At 45.2% G+C, this 20,941-nt stretch overlaps 1 long non-coding RNA gene across 41 annotated transcripts in view; it reads left to right on the top strand.

The window, feature by feature from the left end:
- LOC102149688 (uncharacterized) overlaps window positions 1–20,941 on the top strand; it is a 104,177-nt gene that overhangs the window by 14,965 nt on the left and 68,271 nt on the right. For 16 of the 41 annotated variants that reach the window (XR_011430207.1, XR_011430206.1, XR_011430204.1 and 13 more), the window contains exons 6-12: window positions 2,555–3,381; window positions 6,489–6,583; window positions 6,727–6,932; window positions 8,561–9,038; window positions 9,135–9,254; window positions 10,895–11,100; window positions 15,805–16,077. This is a non-coding gene — a long non-coding RNA (uncharacterized lncRNA). The remainder of the gene's footprint in view (window positions 1–2,554; window positions 3,382–6,488; window positions 6,584–6,726; window positions 6,933–8,560; window positions 9,039–9,134; window positions 9,255–10,894; window positions 11,101–15,804; window positions 16,078–20,941) is intronic. The other 25 variants (XR_011430238.1, XR_011430219.1, XR_011430227.1 and 22 more) reach the window with 14 other exon arrangements.

The following is a 20,941-nucleotide window of genomic DNA, read 5'->3' as shown; positions in this document are numbered from 1 at the left end:
CCTTAGTCTTTAGCCTCCCATCTGGCATCTCTACTTTACCCAACTGAGTTAGAAGGGGAAATAGATGATACAACTACAATAACACAAATTATTGTGTGGTGTTTTCTCTATCTCTTTGGCACTCTCTCTTTCTCTGGAAACACAGCACTTCTTGAATGAATGGATAAATGAGTCTCTCCCTTTTCCTCTCTACTCCTTTTTTGCCTCCTCACCTTTCTTTTCTTCTTTTTAACTGCAGATGAAAGGTTAAAAAAAAATGTGTTAAGCAGCAACATACTCTAATTAGTAAATCTTATAGTTAGTTTCTACTCAGATCTCCCATTTCATGTCTACCTGCCCGATTCAGTCATCGTCCTATCAGGGAAGGTGATAAGAATGCAAGCAAAGGAGAGAAGAGAGGGAAAAATGGGAAAGCAAAAGTAGATTATCGAGGGAAGAAGGAAAATATAAATGGGAAGGGAAATAAATCAGGAGCACTGAACACCGTTAAGCCCAAATGGCTGAAAAGACAAAGGGAAAGAAGCAAATTTTTCCCTTATGATGCTGCATCCATCCTTCCTTCCTTTCCAATCCATGGCCGCCATCGCCAGCCTAGTCTAACCTTATTTCTTAATGCCTGAATTTTTGCTATATCATCTTACCTAATCTCCCTGCCTAGTTTTTACCCCTTAGAAATCATCAAAAATGGGGCCAGCCCGGTGGTGTAGTGGTTAAGTTTGTGTGCTCCTCTTTGGCGGCCTGGGGTTTGTAGGTTCCCATTCTGGCACAGACCTATACACTGCTGATCAGGCCATGCTGTGGCAGGCGAGCCACGGATGAAATGGAGGAAGATGGGCACGGATGTTAGCTCAGGGCCAATCTTCCTCCAAGAAAAGAGAAAGAAATAAAATAAAATAGATCATCAAAAACACTCCTTTCCTCATGGTGCTCTCAATTACAAAAAAAGAAAAGAGAACACTAAATGACTTCTGAAGGATTAAGTCCAATATAAACGTTTTAAGAATTTTCATAATCTGACCTAACTTTCCTTGCCACTCTTGTTTCTCAAGTCTCCCATATGTGAAACTCTTTACTCAGCCAGAGCACTCTACTCAATGTATCCAAATACACAGAAAAATGAGACTAGATCTCACTATTACATCATGAAAAATACAAAACCTGAATCAAGGAAAATAACAGACAACAAAAATATTACATTACAGAAAGCAATGTGGTGACATTATAAGCTTCTAATTATAGCGCTTATGGTCCAGCTCACTTCTCATGAATACAGCCTTCTCCTTTTGTCTTCTGTCCTTTGCTCTAAGGATCCTATCACCAGGAGCATTCCCCGCCGCTCTCTGCCTTCCTAAATCCTGTCTCATCAGGACCCACAACATTAACTGACTAATTTGGAAGACGTGTGATTAACAGAATCATTCTGGACCTGAAGTCCCTTGTTAACACTACAGCATCAGATTTGATTCTCGATGGACACCAAGTCACTCAAATTCCATCTCAGTTTTTACTCTGTAGATTTGTTCAGTATACAGTTGATTAAAAGACCATTCACCCCAGTTTGGTAGATAATTCAACCAGCCTCCAATCCAAAGTTTGTACAACTTTGATTTGTAGTAATTACAAACAGTAATTACAGAAACAGTTAAAACATTCATTGCTAATATTGTAACTCTTTGGGAACCTGATATAAATGCAGTTTTAAAAAAACAGGATACTTGAAGATAGTAACGTACACCGTGATTAACAAGATTTTGTGGTGAGAGTAGTTTATTGTCAGGTATAATTAAAGCTGTAGATGCTATTCTGAAAGTACAGACTTTAGGGGGCAAGGGAAGAGAGTTTTTGAAGCAAAGTACAAATTAGGAATAATTACAGTGATGGTTATGGAATGTCAACATCCATTTCATCATGATGAGCTCAGTCTCCTTCAAAATTCACTTGAGTCCGGGAAAGCATTAGTGTAAGACAAAAGGCAGCTTTGGGAAAAATACCTTTGAAGTATTAAGGAGTAGAGTGATTGGCAGTCAGCAAACATAAAAATGGACGAAAGAGTAAATGTCTTGATCACCTACGGAAAGTGTACACTTGAAGTATCTTATTAAAAAACCAGTTTTCTTTTTCATGTCCAATGTTGAATGCACCTGCAATTGTTGTTTTTTAATCTATTTTGATCCCCAAACTGGATATAACTAAATGTTTTATGGGAGTCTATAAAGGTGATGAAATTATAAAGAAAAGTAAGTGAGAGATTATCAGACAGGAGAGTGGAGGCTTCTGGGGTGATATCAACATTGTATGATTTGACATGAGTGGTGGGTCTGTGGGTGCTCACTTCATTCTCCTTGTTTATGGTTTATGCGTGTTGCTGTTTACAAAGCAGTTATGTAGAAAATCCGCTGACACTACTACCTTCGACAGTTCATTAGCCCAAGGGTGTCTGTTATGCTTTAACCAGGGCTTTGCTCATGTTCCCTTTTGCCCACATGAAGCCAGTTGTGCATTAAGAGATGACACAAACATCTCTTGAAACAAGAGATTTCTTCTTGTTTTCTAGAAGAAGTAGCGAAGCTGGTCTAGCGCTTGGTGATGTTTCCAAACAGTCCTTTTGTGAATGGCCGTGAGAAGATGTCCTTCTTCAGCCAAGGATGAAGTCTTATACTTTGTATTATTTAAAGTACCTGATGCCATGCTACACAACTAGTGAGTGTGCATCCATCCATCTGACAGATATTTATTGACTCACCTACCAGCTGACTGCCTGGGAAGCCAGAGCAGTTTGCCAACTAATATGGTTAATTGGGATTTGATAAGTGCTATAAAGACACCAGAGATTCAGCAGTTTCTCCCAGCTATGGAACTTATTTTGGCTAATGGATATCACTCCCACTCCCATTTCAATCTTACAAAGGGATGCTAGAAGAGGATTGAGCAGTCAGAAGGTGGAAACTTAATAAAAATTGAAAGTCAGAGACGGGAGGGAATGAAAGCAGCAGAGGAAGAAGGAGGCAGAGACTGGACGGCCAGCAAGGCCTCAGTGCCCTGCACAGTTTAAGCTGAGCCAGGTATTCTTCCTGTTTCCTTGCTTGATCTTTGCTTGATCCTCCCTCTTGCCGACGCCCTCACCTGGAGGAGTCAAGCCCAGCACAGATGCCACTGAGACAGGTCAAAGCCAGGGAAAGGTCCTGGGATCAAAACTTGGCTAAGTATGATCCAAACTTCCAAGCAGTCAGAAGTAGAAAGAGCCAGAAGATAAACCTAACCCATTTTTGAAGGGGTGCCAAAGGTGAAAAGCAGGAAAACCAAAATTACTCATCAAGTCTAAAGGGGGAGCACAGAGCCAGAAGCTGAGAGGAGAAGAGGAGTCAAGCGAGTCAGTGCCAGGTAAAAACAGAAATAGAGAGTTGAAAAAAAAAAAAAAAACAAAGCAAAGCCAAATGAAGGGTCCAAGACAATAATTGGGAGCATTCCCTGGGGTTTGATAATGGATTTTATGGGTTAGCTTAAGTTAAAAGCAAAAGATGTGAGCAGATACCTTCCTTCCTTCTGACATTATCTCCCACCTTATCAACAGTCCATTGTTACCAAGGCATTAACAACACTTACCAAACAAAGTCTAGAAGCCCTTTGGGCAGTCTTGCTAAGAACCATCTTAGTCTAGACTGATTTGGCCTTGAGGATGACCACATCTCCTCAGGACAGTTCTCCCTGGAGTCCTCCATTGGCTATTTTGGGAAATGACGCACTTGGACAAATGGTCTACCTAAATGAATGGTTCAGGTCTGAGCAGCATGAGACACTGGCAGATAGGAATGCCTCCCTTAGCAGCAGGAAATTCAGCACTTACCACGTCCCATGCGGCATGCTCTCCCAGAATACTTTTAATATGATATCCCAGTGTATTTAACATTTTAAAATTACTCCATTTGGTTAAAATCAATTAGATTTTTTTGAGGATCTTGGTCTTTCTCCAGCCCAGTTTAAACCATAATTTCCTGAAGACTAGGATTATCTCGCCATGTTCTTTTTCACGTCCCCGTCGTTTCTAGTCAAGCCTCAAAACGTGAAGTCTGCACTGTGGGTTCATAGCACCTCAGAGATCATCTCGATTCTCCCCATCCCACAGTGGGAAATTGACCTCAGTGAACGTGGAGTAGAGTGTTTAGTATCAGCCTTAAAATAAGTGTTTTCTTTTTTATTGTCTTTTCTTCCTGTCTGCTTTTCAGAGTAGAAGCAACAGTAATTTAAACTTTTCTACTATGTGACCTACACTCCACAGGTACCTTATAATAGCTGAGCCAGGGCTTAACAAAGGAATTGGGTGTGTGTGGTATTTGTGTGAGCATGTGCTTGTGTGTGTGTGTGTGTGTGTCACAATCTGATTGCCGATGTGGGATGGGAGATGGGAAAGAATGTTTAGGCACTTGTGTATTTATATCAAAGAGATGGTAGGACCCACAAAAAAGAATTCATTTTTTGTGATGTTAATGTTATATTTTGGGGGGAGGTTTTGGGGGAGGAAGATTTGCTTCTAAGGGGTGGACTCATATCTCTGTGTGGGGAGGCTCAGTTATAACGACAACTGAAGTCTCTCCTGGCGTTGGCATATTTCATTCTCGTAGGGAGAAATGCAATGCTCATCCCTCCTCCCTCACACCCCCCACCACTTCCTTGGTGCCCTTCCAAGGTAGGGCCCTTGGTGCTGGCTGCTCATTCCTCCCCCAGGGGTGGCTTTCCAAGGCCAAGAGGGCCAGAGAGGGCTGCTGCCAGAGATGCTTCTGTTCTGGCTCCTTCTCACTCCCCTTCCTGTCTGCTGGGCCTTTTGGTGGCAGCACCTAGTCCTGACGGGGTTAGAGTACCACCCTGGAGCGGATGGTGTGTGCACCAGCAAGCATCCAGTCAATTCATGAGTTATCCTCTGCGTGAGCTGGGCTGTGATGTGCCGTTATCTTCCTGCTCCCATTGTACACTTCACACACCAGCTTTCTCTCCAGACAGTTGTTTGATCACTAACTACTTCGAATATCATGACCATAGGCTCATTTATTTTTTTCTGTTTTAAAGGATGGTGCTGGTGTGCACAGGGAGCAGCCACGTCAATTTACACATTTGCCAAGGTATCCGATTGTGAGCTGCCTATCAAGGTGCTGACTTTAATAAAAGCTTATTACCATGAGCATTATTTAGCATTTATGTGGCTCCTCACAATTGTTTACCCATTATTTCTCAGCGCTCCCCTGTCCAGGTGATCAGTGTTAGCAACCCGCATTGTAGAGGCAATAAATCCGGGGTCCTGGAGAGGTTTTAGTAATATCCCTAAAAGGACACAAAGTGAATAACCACAGAACAGTGACTTTCCTGGAACCCCTTGAAACTGGCCTGGACCCCTCTCCCTCTAGCATACTTGGCGAGTTCACTCATTCCACCATCTGGTTTGCAGACCTGCACAGGGTGGGCTCTTCTCACAGATTGCAGCTCCGATACCCTGAGGCCTTCCCTGGCAACCTTATCTACAACAGCATCCCTTCCCCAAGGCTCTATCACATTCCTGTGTTTATGGACTCCACAGAGCTTAGTGCCACCTGAAGTTATCTCGTTTATGTGAAGTTGTGTGTCTTTGTGTTTGTTGTCTGTCTGCACCATTCAGGAAGGTCATCACTATGAAAATAGCAGTCTTGCCTGGGTTGTTCATGCTGTGTCCATCCTCTTTGTTGAAAGCACCTGTCATTACAGTAGGCACTCAGTAATGCTTGTTGAGAGAATGACAAAGACAGACCCTGTAAATACTGTTACTCACACGTCATTTTCTTTTCCTTTTTATCTCTTTCTGGATTTTCTGGCCATAGTCACACATACAGTCAGTTATTCTCAATTACGCTGGAGCTAATGATCCAGGCTGTGGATGGCCCAGGTCCTTGGCTTCCTTCCCTCTCTGGCTTCCTCTCCTCTGGAGATTCCTCCAGATCTTTCGGTCTTTTCTGGCCTTAGTTGAGAGGGGTCGAGAGGAGAGTAGGGCAATGAAAGTCCTATTAGACAATTTTGCAAGTTCTAATAGCTTTTGACAGGTACAAAGTTGAAATTATTGATCTGAAGATTTATTTTTTACCTTATTTGTGGATTTAAAAAAATGCATCTGTTTTATATATGCAGTACAGTGAAAAGTGCTTTGAAGAAGTTAAAAACACTGGATAAATGTAAGAGAGAATTATGTATGTATGTAGTCCCATTAACCTTGGTAATTGAGACTTGGTTGTAGATTTAAAATATAATTAGTTTTGATAGAACAGTAGCTCACACTTTTCTAATGGGTAGAGCCAGACGAGGCTTAGAAAACGTACCTTTGGTAGATTTTATTTTTGAGCCATCAAATCAAGACAAAGCTTACAATTCCTTCAGAGGCTAAAAGGGTGGCAGTAGTCGTGATTTCTCATCAACAAGTAAGAATAGGCAAATGGTCTTAAACGATTGAGTTTTCTTGCTTCAAATTTCAGGACAATGAGAATACAGTTTCCTCCGAAAAAATCTTAGGCTGATCTTGGAAGAAAGACCCCCTGGATCATCTAAAAATAAAGTTTTCTATTTAAAGGTTGGTTTTAATGTTCATTATAGCCCTATGTGCTACCAGAAAATGGTTTGCCTTTTTGTTTTAAACATAAGGAATCAATGTAACGCCTTATACCTGATAACCTGTGCTGTTGTATTTGGTCCTCCCTACAACTCTGTCCATAGATATTATTGTTGCCACTTTATAGATGAAAAAACGGAAGCAAAACCATTAAGTGCCTTCCCCAAGGTCTTAAAAGAAGTCACCAAGAAGGTGGTGTGGCTCAAGTCTCCTGACTCCAGTTTACTATTTCCCACAATAATGTTGGAAAACCACATTGGAACGGGAAGACTCATTCCAAGTACTGCTGTCACACCAGCAAGCTTCAAAGGTCAGGCAGATATTTTACTTTACGGTTAAATTGGCCACGTTTGCTCAGTGTGTGCTATATCCCAGGCCCTGTGCTTTGCCCTGGGAGGATTCTGGGAAAGTAAAAGACGGATTAGACTTTTCTGGCTCTTACAAGCTGGTGGGAATGGGAGACACATACATACAAACGTGGAAGGGCAAGGGGGACAGTGCACTAAGAGAGATACACAGCTCTGTGGGAGCAGGGGAGGAGCAGTCTCTGAACACGTTCCAGGAAAGGAGTCACCTTCCATGCCAAGATGAACTTTGCATGAATAAAGATTTAAGTGAGGAAAGATTGAGAAGAGTGAAGAGGGGAATGGGGTGTCGACCAAATTTCATCCACCTGCAATTTTACTTACTCAAATTTTATCTACCACGGCAAGAAGTTAGTGTCTAATATTTTAAAATTACTTTTAAATACAAGTATTTGCGTATTAGTTATATAAATAGAGGTAAACACCAGAACAACTGTGATAGAAACGGCTCAAGTGGTTTCCATGGGGAATGGAACTGGGGGGATAGGAAGGATTGGGGTTGTGAGGTGGGGGAGGGCCTGCCGTGGTTCTTTATAAAGCCTTCAGTACTATTTGGTTTTAAAGGCACAGGTATGGATTCCTTAGATAAATATTAATTTTTAAGTGAGCCTTAAAGAATGAGTAAGGTTTCTCCAAGGAGAGGGAGGAGGTGGGTATTTATAGCAGAGGACCCAACATTAACAGAGAGAGGCGGCAGGAGAGCAGAGGGAAGAGCAGGTGACCCATTAGGATGACTGTGGAACACACCTCCCTGCGTGGGGACACCTGAGCTGGTGCTTGATTGCAGAAGGCCTTGGATAGAAGGGCGCGCACAGAGACACACACACACACACACACACACACACACACTCTCATGTGGTTGTCGGCAGGAAAGCAATAAAGGGTATTGGGCAAAGGGGTGATATGCTCAGAACTGAGCTTTACGTACAGCAGTGGTTCTCACCTTGGAGATTACCTTGCTTGTTAAAATTGCTGGGCCCCACATCAAAGTTTCTTCTTGAGTAGGTCCAGAGTGAGGCCCGAGAATCTGCATTTCTAATAAGTTCCCAGGCAATGCTAATGCTGCTGGTCTGGGAACCACAATTTGAGAAGCAATAATAGAGTAATCTGGCAACAAGGAGAAGTCGAGACTAGAGTAGTGGGAGAAGGAAGGTCAAGGGACTGTTCCACTAGGACAGAGCAGAAGGAATGGGGCCCTGATGGTTAGTGACGGTGAGAAAGTCCAGAACAGCAATCAAGAAAACAGACTGACGGCTTCAAAGGATAGAGGACCATTGGGCCATGTTCTGGGTCACACCAAATCACAAATCACTGTTAAATCTCCAGTGCTTGGGCCAAGTATGCCAAGAAGCACCTGAAATTCATTTTTAAAGCAGCAATCCTGTCTAGAAATTAAGCTGTGAGTTTTGCCTTACTTTCCCTTTCTTCCCCATCTCTAACCTCATTCTAGTGCAATTTAGGTTACAAAAGCATCTTCCAGGGAGAGCATTCATATCTGCACGTGGTCAGAAAGTGTATCTGTCTGTATATATAAAATCGTATTAAAGCTGGTTTCCTTATTATTTCATTTTAGAACATCCCTGTAGCTAAATGGTGTTCAAAGTAAACATGGAGAACAGAAAGCATCCATCTCTACCTAGTGGGGCAAAAAATGACTGAATTCCCATACCATATAAATACCCCATGAAAACACAGAGGAATCCTTGATCCACCCAACATTCACTGAGTATCTGCCTTGTGGCAAGCACTGTGGATGTGCTTGGATACAAAGATAAATAAAACGTGGGCTCCACTCCCAGCAGTTCAACATCTAGCCGTCTTTGTCCCATGCTCTTAAATCTTGCTAAGGCTTGGGTTTTGTTTGTAATAGAAATTCTAAAGCAGGGACAGAAGAAGTTATCTTTTCTAAATTGCCCACCTCTGTTGTCTAATTATTCCACTGAGGAAAACACTTGGTCCTGGATTACTTCGCTGAGCTCAGATATGTTTTGCTGACACACAGAGTCTGGGCAGCATCCAGCCCCCCGTTTACTCCCTGGTCTTTAAGTCTAGTAAGTATTTTATCATTTACACCTTTCGATGTCCAAAGAGAGTGCCGCTCGGGGTTTAACACATGTAATTTCCTTTACTACCTCCCCAAATAACAGGGTCATTTCAGGACCAGGACAGTTTGGCACTGGGACGTGTTTCCCAGAAGTACTAATAGTTCGAGAGAGGAGCAAGTGTCTTCACATCTGCAGGTCTGGGTGCCGAACTTTCTACTGTCGGTGAGAATCATGTCCCAGTGAAAATGTAGAAGTGAACCAACCCTCAAAGGGATAAGGTGACAGGGAGTGGTGTTTACTTGAGTCAGAGAGTAACTGAAAATGACTTCTGCAGCTGGAATAAAACAAAGGGTTGAAGGTCAACTTCCTCTTTGATTTTGGCTAGTCAGCAGTTCAAGCAGCCTTTTCAAATGTTTCGTGTCTGCTGACTTGTCCAACTCTATAAAAGACCCCACATCTTGCACCAACCTGTACCTCTTGGGCACTGGAGCGAAACAAAAGGAAAAATGTTCCGTCTTATTAGAATTAATGAAGTCATGCCACTCACATCCGTCCACGTTACTCCACTTTGGTCACCACCATTGTGGTCCATGCTGACATCATTTCTCTCGTAGATTACTGCAGTGGCCTTCTCACTGGTCTCTCACATCCTGTTTACCCCATCCAAAGCATTCTTCACATTAAATCACTGTAATTCATTAATTCACAGTATTAATTCACAGTAATCTTTTGGAAACTCAAATAATACAACTAAAATCTGAATACCCTACACATATAAAGAAATCCTAACTTAAAAATTTCCCCTGGCTCCCCATTGCTCCAAAGACTTAACTAGTTCATTTGGCCCAGAGAACTCTGCTTAATCGGTGCCTCCCACGCTTTTCCCTCTTCTTGCTGCATCACGTTCCTCCCTCCTCACTCTCCCTGCTCTCATCACCCAGATTCCTCTGCCTGGAACACTTCTCCCTCCCTGCTTTGCCAAGTTGTCTCCTACTCACCTTTTACCTCTTAAGCCTTATCAGCTCCTGAGGGGTGGGTGAGGAAGACCCTCTTCTCCTTGGTTAGGCCAAATCCCCATGTTTTAAACTCCCTTGGCCCCGACAACCAGCTCATGAACCCTTCATAGAATGTAACATGGGACATTTACACAATCTCGTATGATTAATTTCTGCCTGATCTCCCCTCTAGACTGTAAGATCCATGAAGGCAGAGACTCTACCTTTTTGCTTACCATTGTATTCCAGAGCCTGGCATAGTGTCTGGCACATGTTAGGTACTAAATAAATTCATTCTGAAGGAAGGAAGAATGAATGAGTGGTAAATTGATACTTCTAAAATAATAAAGAGGAGGCCTAGCATTTTAAATGAGTGATAATAATGGGTAGCACATATTAAACTTCTAGTGTTAGGTAAACACTGTTCAAAACTCTTTACTCATTCATTCCAGTTCCGAGGACCAACCCTATCAGTACACGTCAGTATCTGCACATAATAGATGAGATCTGAGACTCAGGCTACTTGTGCAAGGCCAGGCAGCCAGTGTAAGGTGAAGCCTTAACAGTTGTCAATATTGTTACTCTATTTATTACTATTCTCACCTTGGTGGAGTTCCTAAGAGTGCCATCGTCAAAGGGGGTGGTGTTGGGCAGGCACAGCCCGCCCCCAGGCCTCTGAGCGCCTTCTCAGGCTGGGCCTGGAGTGAGAGTTGGGGGCCCAGGGGCTGTGAGGGCCTGCCCACCGTAATGGAAATGGCAGATGGAGGAAAGGATCCTTCAGGCTGGGCAGTGGGGAAGGTCACTCAGGCATCCAGAAACCTTCCTCAGAACCTGTCTTTGAATTAAATCTCAACTCATATCTTCCAGAAGCCTGAGGTGAGATGTCTGGCCGTGTTGCTAGTGCCGTCGCCCTCAAGAAGCCAAACAGGCTCTCAGAGTCTCTCAGGCCCTGCCCCCGGACGTGGCCCCGCCCCAGAGCATGCTGGGCAGGACCTCCCCATAGATCCCTCCCATTGCCAATGTATTCCTCCAGAGGATTCTGAGCTCTGCTTGGTGTTTCCAGCTGTGATGAGGTAAATGTAGTCTTGGTCCTCTGGAAAAGTAGATAATTAAGGCAGATAGTCCACACATGTGAAAGTGGTGTGACTTGGAAAGGGTGGGCAGATCCCAGGTTGGGAGGATTAAGGAAAGCATTGAGGGAAACCTTTCAGTATGGTGGGAAGGAAGGAGGAAAGAAGAGATGGAGGATCTCATTTTGGTTTTGGTTTTGTTTTGTTTTGAAGTTTTTATGAAGAAAAGTTCCCATCTGATGATTTCTCTGTTTCCCTCTGGTGGTCCAGCACATATGATCAATGAGCGAGGAGTGTGGACAAGGTGTAGGAAAGTGGAATTGTTTTGAGAACTTAGGCAAGCGAGTTGACTGAGAAAACAATCACAGAAGCTCCCCCGAGACAGGGCCTCTGTTTGTTGCCTCCACTGGGTGTCCCAAGTGCTTGGAAGAGCGTCTGGCACATGGTAACACAGGAGGAATGACTGGATTCTGAGGCAGTGGTGGAGCTGAGCAACAGATGTAGAACAGAAGTTTATGGGGCACAAACACACTTGTGTGATTTTATCCAAGAGGAAGCAGGCCCTTATTTGAAGGCAGTTCTAAAACAGGCAGAGTTGGATTTTGCTAGACAGGACGAATGAAAGAAGGGGGTAGGCTGTTTAGAGCAGAGCAGTATATTTAGGTTTAGGATTCAGTGATGCCCCATGAAGTTTTCCTTGGAGAGGGAGGAAATGAAGACAAAGGTTGTCAGGTAAGCAGGGGAAAGTATGGAGTGGCTTGTAGTTCCTGAATAGGTTGAGGCATTAGCATGCTGAGGGCAGAAGCTGAGAGGATAAAGGGAGGAATGTCAGACTGTATTTTTTCAGAACACACAAGTGTTGCTGGTGATAAGTTCTAGGATATGGCCATAACTGAACTGGAATGAAGGTAAAGGACTCTAAGATGAGAAGGAGCAGACAGTGAGAGATCAGATCATTGGATGGTCTATCTGCATGGATGTTGGGGCCTCTGATTGATTCCTTCCCCTTTGAGTTCCTTTCCTGTCCACAGAATTGGCATTTCCTCTAACTCTAACCTTCAGTCCATGGCATGACTCTGGACAAGAAGGCAGAAATGGGGTGGTGAGAGAGAGGGTTGAAGTAGACATCCGTTTTGTTTTTGTTTTTATTTTGACACTCAGCATTCACTCACCTTCTAAAAATAGTCCTTCTTTTGCCCTCTGGGGATCTAACCCCGTTGTCAGTTTCAGTCCATGTGAAGTGGAGTTGTTTACCACTAACGCTCTTACTTTAAAGGAGGGCATTGAAGTCAGGCTTGGCCAAAAAGATTGGTCCATGCTTTTGGCAACAGTGATTGGTCAGGGATGGGCATGTGACCCAACAGGAGACAATAAGGCACAGTGGGACTTTTGAAGGGACTAGTGGGAGAAACAACCCATTTTTAGCTGCGCTTTTAGTTTGGAAGATGTAGCTACGAACTTGCCAGACAGACTTACAAGGTAGCCAGTCCAGAATCTAGAGCAGAGAAATGGATAGAAACTGAAACTTGATGACATCAGCTGAGCCCCAATATGAATCCTCCTGCGTGAGGGCAGCCTTACTCCCAGAGCTTTTTCAGGTGCCTGAGTCAACAGATCCTGTTTTTAAAGTCAGTTGAATTGCGCTTGCCATCATTTACATCCAAAGAATCCCTCACAGCGTAAGGGGGCTCTCCATCCCTGGCTCCCTCTTCTGTGCTAGCACTCTGAATATATATTACCTTCTCTGTCCTTCAGGTCGTGCCCTTCTATAAAAGAGGGTAAAGAAACCTACTTCAAAGCATTGTAAAGTTTAAATGGGATAATATACATAAAAAGCATAAATTTGTTTCACAACATTGAAGTACAATAAGCAGTACTTAATTTTTCTAAATTAAATTAAATCTGGCTCAAAGACCCCATTTTCAAGGGTAGGAAGATATACAATAGTAGTCATTAATGGGAGCTTTTTGCCTATTTAGTTAAGTATTCACCATCAAATATGTAGGTAAGAGCCTGTGATCTTGAGTCCATCTTGGTTGCCCCTGGGATTTTCATTGCCCAAGCCCTTCAGGCCCATTGAAAGGCCAGTGGCTGCACAGCCTCTGTGCTAAGTGTGAGCAATGCCGTGTCTTGCGACAGCTCTCAAGATGATGGGGCTTGATGATTAGTCATCTCAGCATCATCACTTCATCCCTTAAAACATTGTGCTGTCTGCTAGAGGACTTCCACACAGAACCCGTCCACCTAAGGGACTCGTGTCTACATCCTGATTCTCAGGGTCTTGGAGCCACTGCTACCTTTAGGCAACTCTCCTTCTCTCACCCCAGCACTTGTGTCAACCCCTATCTCCTCTCTCCTTGGAGCAGCCAGCTAAAGTCTCCTCCCACATGAGGGTCTGGACAGGACTGTACAACAGGTGTCTCACAACTTCTGCTTGGGTTCAGGAAACATGAAAGCCATTAATAACTCCTGAACCCAGAAGCCCAGAACTTCCTGTAAGACAAATGAGGAAAGGTAACTTTTATTCCTTCTGGAATCCCCTCAGGTGGAGGGTAGAAACAGCACTATCCTGCTTCAAATGAAGGTTGCCTCAAGCTGGGCAAGAATCCCTGCAAAGGAAAATTACCTACTCTTGTCAGCCCAACCCCCTCCCACAGTGAAGCATTGCTAAACTTGCGTAATACTCAGTTCCTTCTCTACCTCCTGGCCCCCATAGAAGGAAGGAACAGACCCCGAGTCTCCTGGGAGAGATAGGGAGGCAGCCTCCACAAATCTCTGAGCTTCCACTTGGCCTCCCTAAGGAAGACCAAACGTGTCCTTGTGACCCCAGGAAAATAGCCTAAATTAGGCTCTGATCCAGGGCCAATGGAAGTTCCAGAGGAAAGGCCTCAAGAGGAGCCCCGGGGCCAGCCCCGTGGCCAAGTGGTTAAGTTCGCACGCTCCGCATTGGCGGCCCAGGGTTTCAATGGTTCGGATCCTGGGTGTGGACGTGGCACTGCTCCTCAGGCCACATTGAGGCGGCGTCCCACATGCCACAACTAGAGGGACCCACAACTGAAATATACAACTATGTACTGAGGGGATTTGTGGAGAAAAAAAGAAGGAGAAGATTGGCAACAGTTGTTAGCTCAGGTGCCAATCTTTTAAAAAAAAAAAGAGAGAGAGAAGAGCCCCTTCTCATAGCCTGGGCCCCTTCATTGTGGCTGCAGATTACGGCACAGTTCTGAGTGTTAATCCATGTGAAGGCTGCCTCAAGAAAGCTGATTCCCTTAGGCAGCACCTGGTACCAGAGAAATTCACAGTGCCTGAAGCTGAGATCTGGGGTTCCCATACCCAAGCCACATCAAGGTACCAGTCAATTCATGCATTTTATTCGCCCTGACATTAGGTTTGGAGTGTGGGCTTGAGGGTATAAAAATTCAGGTAACCCATTCCCATCACATTCTATGTCACTGAAAATTCTTCAGGTGCCACAGAGTACCATGTAAATGAGACCCCCACCCCCACCCCCCACACCCCCCAAGCTGCACAGCACTGATCTCTGGGTATAAGCAGCAAGCCCGTGAAATCTAGAGAAATTCCTCCTCATCTCTCCAGTCACTGTTCAGCTAATACGTTTTCCTTCTTTTGGTAAGAGTCCTGCTTTCCCATAGGAACTGGAATCTGGGAGAAAGGAAAACAGTACTAGAAGCAGAACAAGAGTGTGGGATCACTCCTGGGTGGTACTGTCACCTCATTTGGACAGTTCACTGCCTAGATGTGCTGAGTGTGCAAATTCTGTCTCGTTGCCTCATCCAGTGTTTCTCTGAATAGAAGCAAATATCTGGGCACCAGGTATGACTTGTCTTGTGACCCCAGCCAGTAAGTCAGCCCTTTTGAGCCACCACCTCTCCCTTGGTTAGAAGCTCTTTGGCAGTGGGTTCATGGAAAACATCCCAGAATGGGAGCTACATGCTGAATTCCCTAGTACTGGCTTTGCCATCGATTGTGTGATTCATTCTCTCTGATGTTCAAGCTGTGAGAAGCAAATTTGAAATGATGGATGTGCTATATTAAATATATCAATAAAAGCAGAAGTTAAACCTTGCAAGCTGTAGGGTTTGCTTCCTCGATAAGCCTGGCTATCTCTATGGGAACTGAAGGTTGCTTCTTTAGGCCTATAGTCGGGGAGCTAGAGCAGAGTGGAGATTTGGTGGCGGAGCGAGGATGAGCCGTCTTGCTCCTAATTTTTCCTCCCCTCTAAGTCTGAATACTGGCAGTGGTGAGGCAGGTGGTTCTAAGGGCTCCTTTCACTTTACCGTTCATGATGACCCCACACCGCCTTTACCTCCATGCCACCTTTCCCTGCTTCTTTGGATGCTTCAATCTCTTTGATGTTTTTCTTACCAGACGTTTCTCCGCTTAGCCATTAAACAGCTTTACCTTTGATGACGTGGATATGGATGAGCACAAGGATCCACTTGGTCCCTTTGGTCACTTTTGCTTCAGTGAACTCAGTGGGATGTCCAAGAAGAAACCCTTGTGTTAGGAAGAGTTCTAAGAAGGTTTCAAAGATCCCTTCTTTTGCTAGTCACACCCTTGTATAAACTGCTCCCCTTGAGTGTAAGCTGGACCTCGTGATTTGCTTCTGACTAATAGAATAAGGGAATGGTGATGGGATATCATTTCCCTCGTTAGTTTACAAGATTGTGACTTCTGTCTTGCTAGCAGACTCTCTCCTGGCTTTGATGAAGCAAGCTGCCATGGTGGAGAGGCCTACATGACAAGGAACTGAAGGTTGCCTCCGGCCAACTCCAGCCAACGGCCATCCAGGAATTGAGGCTCTCAGTCCAACAGGCCTTGAGGAACTGCATCCAGCCAGCAGCTATAGAAGTGAGCGAAGAAGTGTGTATTTCCCCAGTCCAGCCTTCAGCTGAGACCCCAGCCCCAGCTGCCACCTTAATTGCAGCCTTGTGAGAGACCTTGGAGCAGAGAACCCAGGTAGGCCTTGCCTAGATCCCTCACCAACAGAAACTATGAATTAATAAATACTTGGTTTTTTAAGCCACTAACTTTTGGGGTATTTGTTATATAGTAACTAACACACCCCTAAATTACTGTAACCTTGGTGTAAGATGTAGCATGGCTGGGAAGGCAGGCACCAAATGAGAGGACAACCTCCTTGACAACATTCCTGGAGATACTGTCTTCAATCTCGAAGACTATCCCAAGTTCTCTTAGCTGCAGTGGTATCATTGTGCTCCCCCCAGCCCTGATTAGTCTCCAGGAGGTGAGGCCTAGGTAAGGTAATGCTGGGTGGAGTGGATGGCCAGGATGTGGGGTGTTAATCTGTCTGGAAGGGACATTTTGAGCTCGAAGTGACCCTCAGGGATCATGAGGTGTGATGATAAGGTCATTCTTCCCCTCCTCATTTTTTCTTTCCTTTTCCACTCACTCCACCATTCCTTTTTCCCTACTTGTTGTCTCCTTTTGCCCCAAATTCTGGGTGGCTGCCTGACGACCATTCCTACAAATGATAGCCAGGTGATCTCTTGGTCTTGCAATAATTCTACCAAGCTGGGCATCCTGAGGAAGTTTCCCTCGGGGGCGTCTCTGCCCTTTCCTTGAGGTGTCCTCACATGCAGGGAGACCTCATTGTTGAGCTCAGAATGTGCCTTCCAGACAGATTACCACCCCACATATAACAGATTCTTCGGTGGGACCCACCCAGTTCCTGGACCCTGCCCTGGCCACTCCAGTGTCCACAATCGCAAAACCCACCCATACGCACACCTGCACTGACTGCTCACCTGTGAGATACTCAGGAATCAGCAACTTTTTCTAAATGAAGGTAAGTTACCGTTTTCAGGAAAAGATTCATATCTCTGGTCCTTTTCAGAGCTGCAAGGTCTCTCCTCCCGTCTGCTCCAGGAAGGGTAGAGGAAGGGGAAGGGTGAACTGCCCCCCATTTTCGTTAGGGTCAGCTGAGGCGTGGGGACGCGGCCCACCACCCAGACCTCCTGAGGGAGAGAAAGGCTCTTAGGAGCAGGTGACATTCATTCCTCACCAAGAGATCCAAGAGCAACATTTCCCCCTGCCACTCACCTCAGGGCCTAAACACCCCCACACTTCCAATTCCAAAACTTTCTGAGGCAACAAGGGGAAATTCTGGCTGTATCCTTCCAGAGGAACGCATCCCACCCTGCAGCTGTGTATAGTTCAGGATAGTGAGGGAGCAGATGGAAAGACAAGTTGAGCCAAGTTCTGGACTTGAAGGGTTCTTCTCATTTTGAGAAGGCCCGGAAGTTTTTAGAGTAAACTTTTTGTACTTTTTATGAAAAAGTAAAGTGTTTTAAGTACAGGACATCTGAGTAAGGTCAAATACAGGACCCAAGATAAGACTGAGAAAGCCACTGTCAGGCCCCCTACAAGGGACTGGTCATCTTGCAGAAACCAAATGAGGAAATCAGTCAGAGCTGACTTCCCTCCTTCCTTTCCCTGAGCATAAGCGCTGGGAACCCCAAACCCACTCCCCCAAAGCACCACACAGAGAACACTACTCTCTCCTAGCAGAAACATTTATTGAGGACGATCAGTATTCTTGGTTGTGCTAACCATGGTTCTCATCAGAGGATGTGTTCTCGTGAAAATGGCAATGCTTTCTCAACAAGGAGTGAATGATTTCTTTGGGGACATTTTTCCTCCCTGGAAGTGTTGGAGAAGCATTTCCTGTTTGAATAGAAGAGTCAGATCTCTGAACACAGTGCTTTCATTAGAGGTGAGGGTGGCCGGAGGGACGTGGCATACATCATGCATGCAGGTGGGTCTTGGATGGGGCACAGACTCCCTTTAGGGTGGGGAAGGGGGTTGACTCTGGTATAAATGCTGGTCCTTGAAGGCCACAACTTTCCAGGGCTGTCTGATCCTGTCTCTTTTCTGTCTAACCCTTGTACGAAAACTCTTGTCAGGAGGGACAGCATCTTGGCTGCAGGATGTGGTCCTTGCCCATTCCCCTGGCTGTGGGTCAGAGAGAGCCCCGTAGTTGGAGGGATGTCCCTCCTCAGGCTCTACCTGGGCCTGCAGTTCCCCCTTCTGCTGACCTAACTCTGCAGCCTCAGGTTCGTATCTCCATGCCGGTTTCTCCTCTAGGATCTTCCCGATGGCTGCCATGAGCTCATGAGCTTCAGGAGGCCCACAGCTCACGAGAGCTGCACTTTGAGCTGGGTCTCGGAGCGGTGCAAAGATTGACGTGAACTTGGCTTTTTGCTGGGGACTTTCCTGCCCTGTGATTTTTTTCTTGGAATTAATCCACTGAAAAAACTGCCTCATTTTTTTTCTGAAGTAACTTTCAGGAGGAAACTGTTCATTCTGTGACAGATACGGGAAAGTGCCCTCTAATTCTCTGTCCTCAATAGAGTGGCTCTTCTTTCTGGCTTTAGACGTCCCAACTCCTGAATCCTCGCTTCCACATTCTCCTGCTCTGGAGTCCAGAGGTCTCACTGTCTTTGCAGCTGGTGGGAAATTCCTATCCTGGCATTTCCATGAGACATGCTTAGAGGCCCAGGGTTCCCGCCAATCCCCATTGTCCTCCAAGTGGGCTTGCAGCACCTGGGAAGCTCCCATGTCCCCACTGGAGACGCTCTGGGACTGAGTCAGTGAGGATTCGGAAGGCAAGCTATCTGAAGTAAGGGATATGTCAGCGGGAGAGCCTTTAGCCTGGCTATGTTCCCTGCTCTTCAATTGAAACTTCAACTCGGTAAGGAGCTGTTTTTTAATGTCTGATGGCTTGGAATCTTGGGGAACTGGTATTTTTGGTGAGGGACATTGACTGGTCAGGGTAGTTTCTACTTTGCTCACATTGATATTTACCATTTGGGAGCTTCCCAACTTGTTGGTTGTCAAGATGTCACAAGATTGTGATGTAAGAACGCACAGCTCCTCAGCCTTGAATATCTCCCTGAAGTTCATGGTGGACGTGGAAAAATGTTTTCAATTCTTCTCCACCATCTTTTGGCCCTGAATCATGTCCTCTCTATCACTGGAACTCACATTCTCATCCCTTGGCACATGTCCAGCCCCAGCTTGCCTTGTGGGCACCTCTCGGCTGCATCTGTTATTGTCTAGTGCAGTCTTACTCTGACTCACTTTGTCTATAAAGCTGTGTGTGAGGATCCCTGAAGTCTGTCTGCCATGCTCGATTGACTGGATGTCCTTGGCAAGCTCCTGGTCGCTATCAGAGTGGGATGGTTTTAGGGCCCCCTGTCCTTCGTTGCCCGCAGATGAGGTAGCAGGGAGTGGAAGATCCAGGATGGGGACTGAATTCGTTGTTTGCACCTTATTTCCCTGAAAACTTTTAGAGCTTCCCTCAAGGGGCTTGGAAACCTCAAATTCCTTTCCCTTACTTGGAGTCTTATTTCGTTTGTCACCTATGTCTTGACCCCCTCTTATTACTTACAGAACAATCATTTTATTCTATTTTTCCCTTTTTCTCCTCCCTTCCATTTTTAAAATCATGTTGTTTTTAGAAAACAAAATTGGTATTTTATTTTTCCACCCTTGTAACCATCTTTATTTTACTTAGACATCTACAACTTAATGTATTTCACGCTCACCATCATAATGCTTTTTGAATTTTGCCCCAGTTGACACTCAGCCAATTTTTGAGTCCCAGTCTGTCTAAGTGGAGTTGCCTTTCCTCCAAACCCCTATTGTAAGGGTGGGTATGTGTGCAGTCCATGGTGAGACCCCCATATATCTGTAACCTGGTGCATAGTCTGGGACTCACCTCTGGTTCATGAGCTGCAGATGTTCTGGGGGAGACCAACCATGGCTCCACCAAGGCCGTGAATATCAGAGGCGGCACTTCCATCCTGATAGGTGAACTGTACACATTAAGGGCAAGATCTTGTATATTCCTATTAAGCATAGAAGGACGGAAGGCAGCAAGATCACCTTCCCAAAGAGGGGGATGCCATGCCTGATGACCTCCCTGCAGATATTGTTTAGTATTCAAAGAACAGCCCAGTGCCTTTTTGGAATAAGGCATCAGTGTGCTGTGCAGTGCCTGGATCAGCCTCAAGGTGGTGATGCCTGGATCAGATTGAGGAGGGGGCGGGGGGAACAGGACAGGGTCACCATATGGATGATGATGTGGCATAAAGCTTTGTTCTACCAGCAAGGTCCTTCTTTCCCCTCTTCATTTTTTCTTTCCTCCTGGCTTACTCCAAGTCATCTTTTCCTTACTCTCAGCTTTATTTTATCCTGGGAGGTAGGTGGCTACTTGGTCAACATTGTTACTACTGGCAGCTGAGTGATGCTTTTGCTCTGCAACAAAATATCATTTGGCAGTCTGAAGAAATACCTACAGAGGGGAACCACTTCCCCCAGGTGCCTTTCCAGTAGGGAAACCTCAGTGTAAAGTTTAAAGTATTCTTCCCTAACACATTAATATGACTCACATGACAGATTCTTAAGGCGTGTCTGTGCTGTTGCTAGCCCCTCCCCCACCAGCCCAGGATCCACTGCAGCAATACCCTCCCCCACCCCCCAAATCCCATTTAGGGTTCACCCCCTGTGGGGTCCTCTGGTCACTGACCTCTAAATCATGATGAAGCCACTGTTTTTTCTTCATTGTTGTTTTATGAATTGCATACCTATTCTTGACCCTCTTCGGATAGAGAACCACCTGTCTTCCCTACTCTCTGAAGGATGTAAAACATTCAGTGAGCGGAAGGTGTGGGCTGCTCTACACTTTCGTTAAGGCTAAGCGAAGAGGCAGGAGGCAGAGCCCACCTCCTCAAACTTCATCAGGGAGGAAATGGGCTTTTGGGGGCACGTGATATCGCTTTGTCAACAAGAGCTGCAG

This window comes from Equus caballus, chromosome 21 (assembly GCF_041296265.1).
Source record: "Equus caballus isolate H_3958 breed thoroughbred chromosome 21, TB-T2T, whole genome shotgun sequence".
Classification (NCBI taxonomy): Eukaryota; Metazoa; Chordata; class Mammalia; order Perissodactyla; family Equidae; genus Equus; species Equus caballus.
Note: the sequence above shows the minus strand (reverse complement) of the source record. Positions and strands in the feature narration are given on the sequence as shown.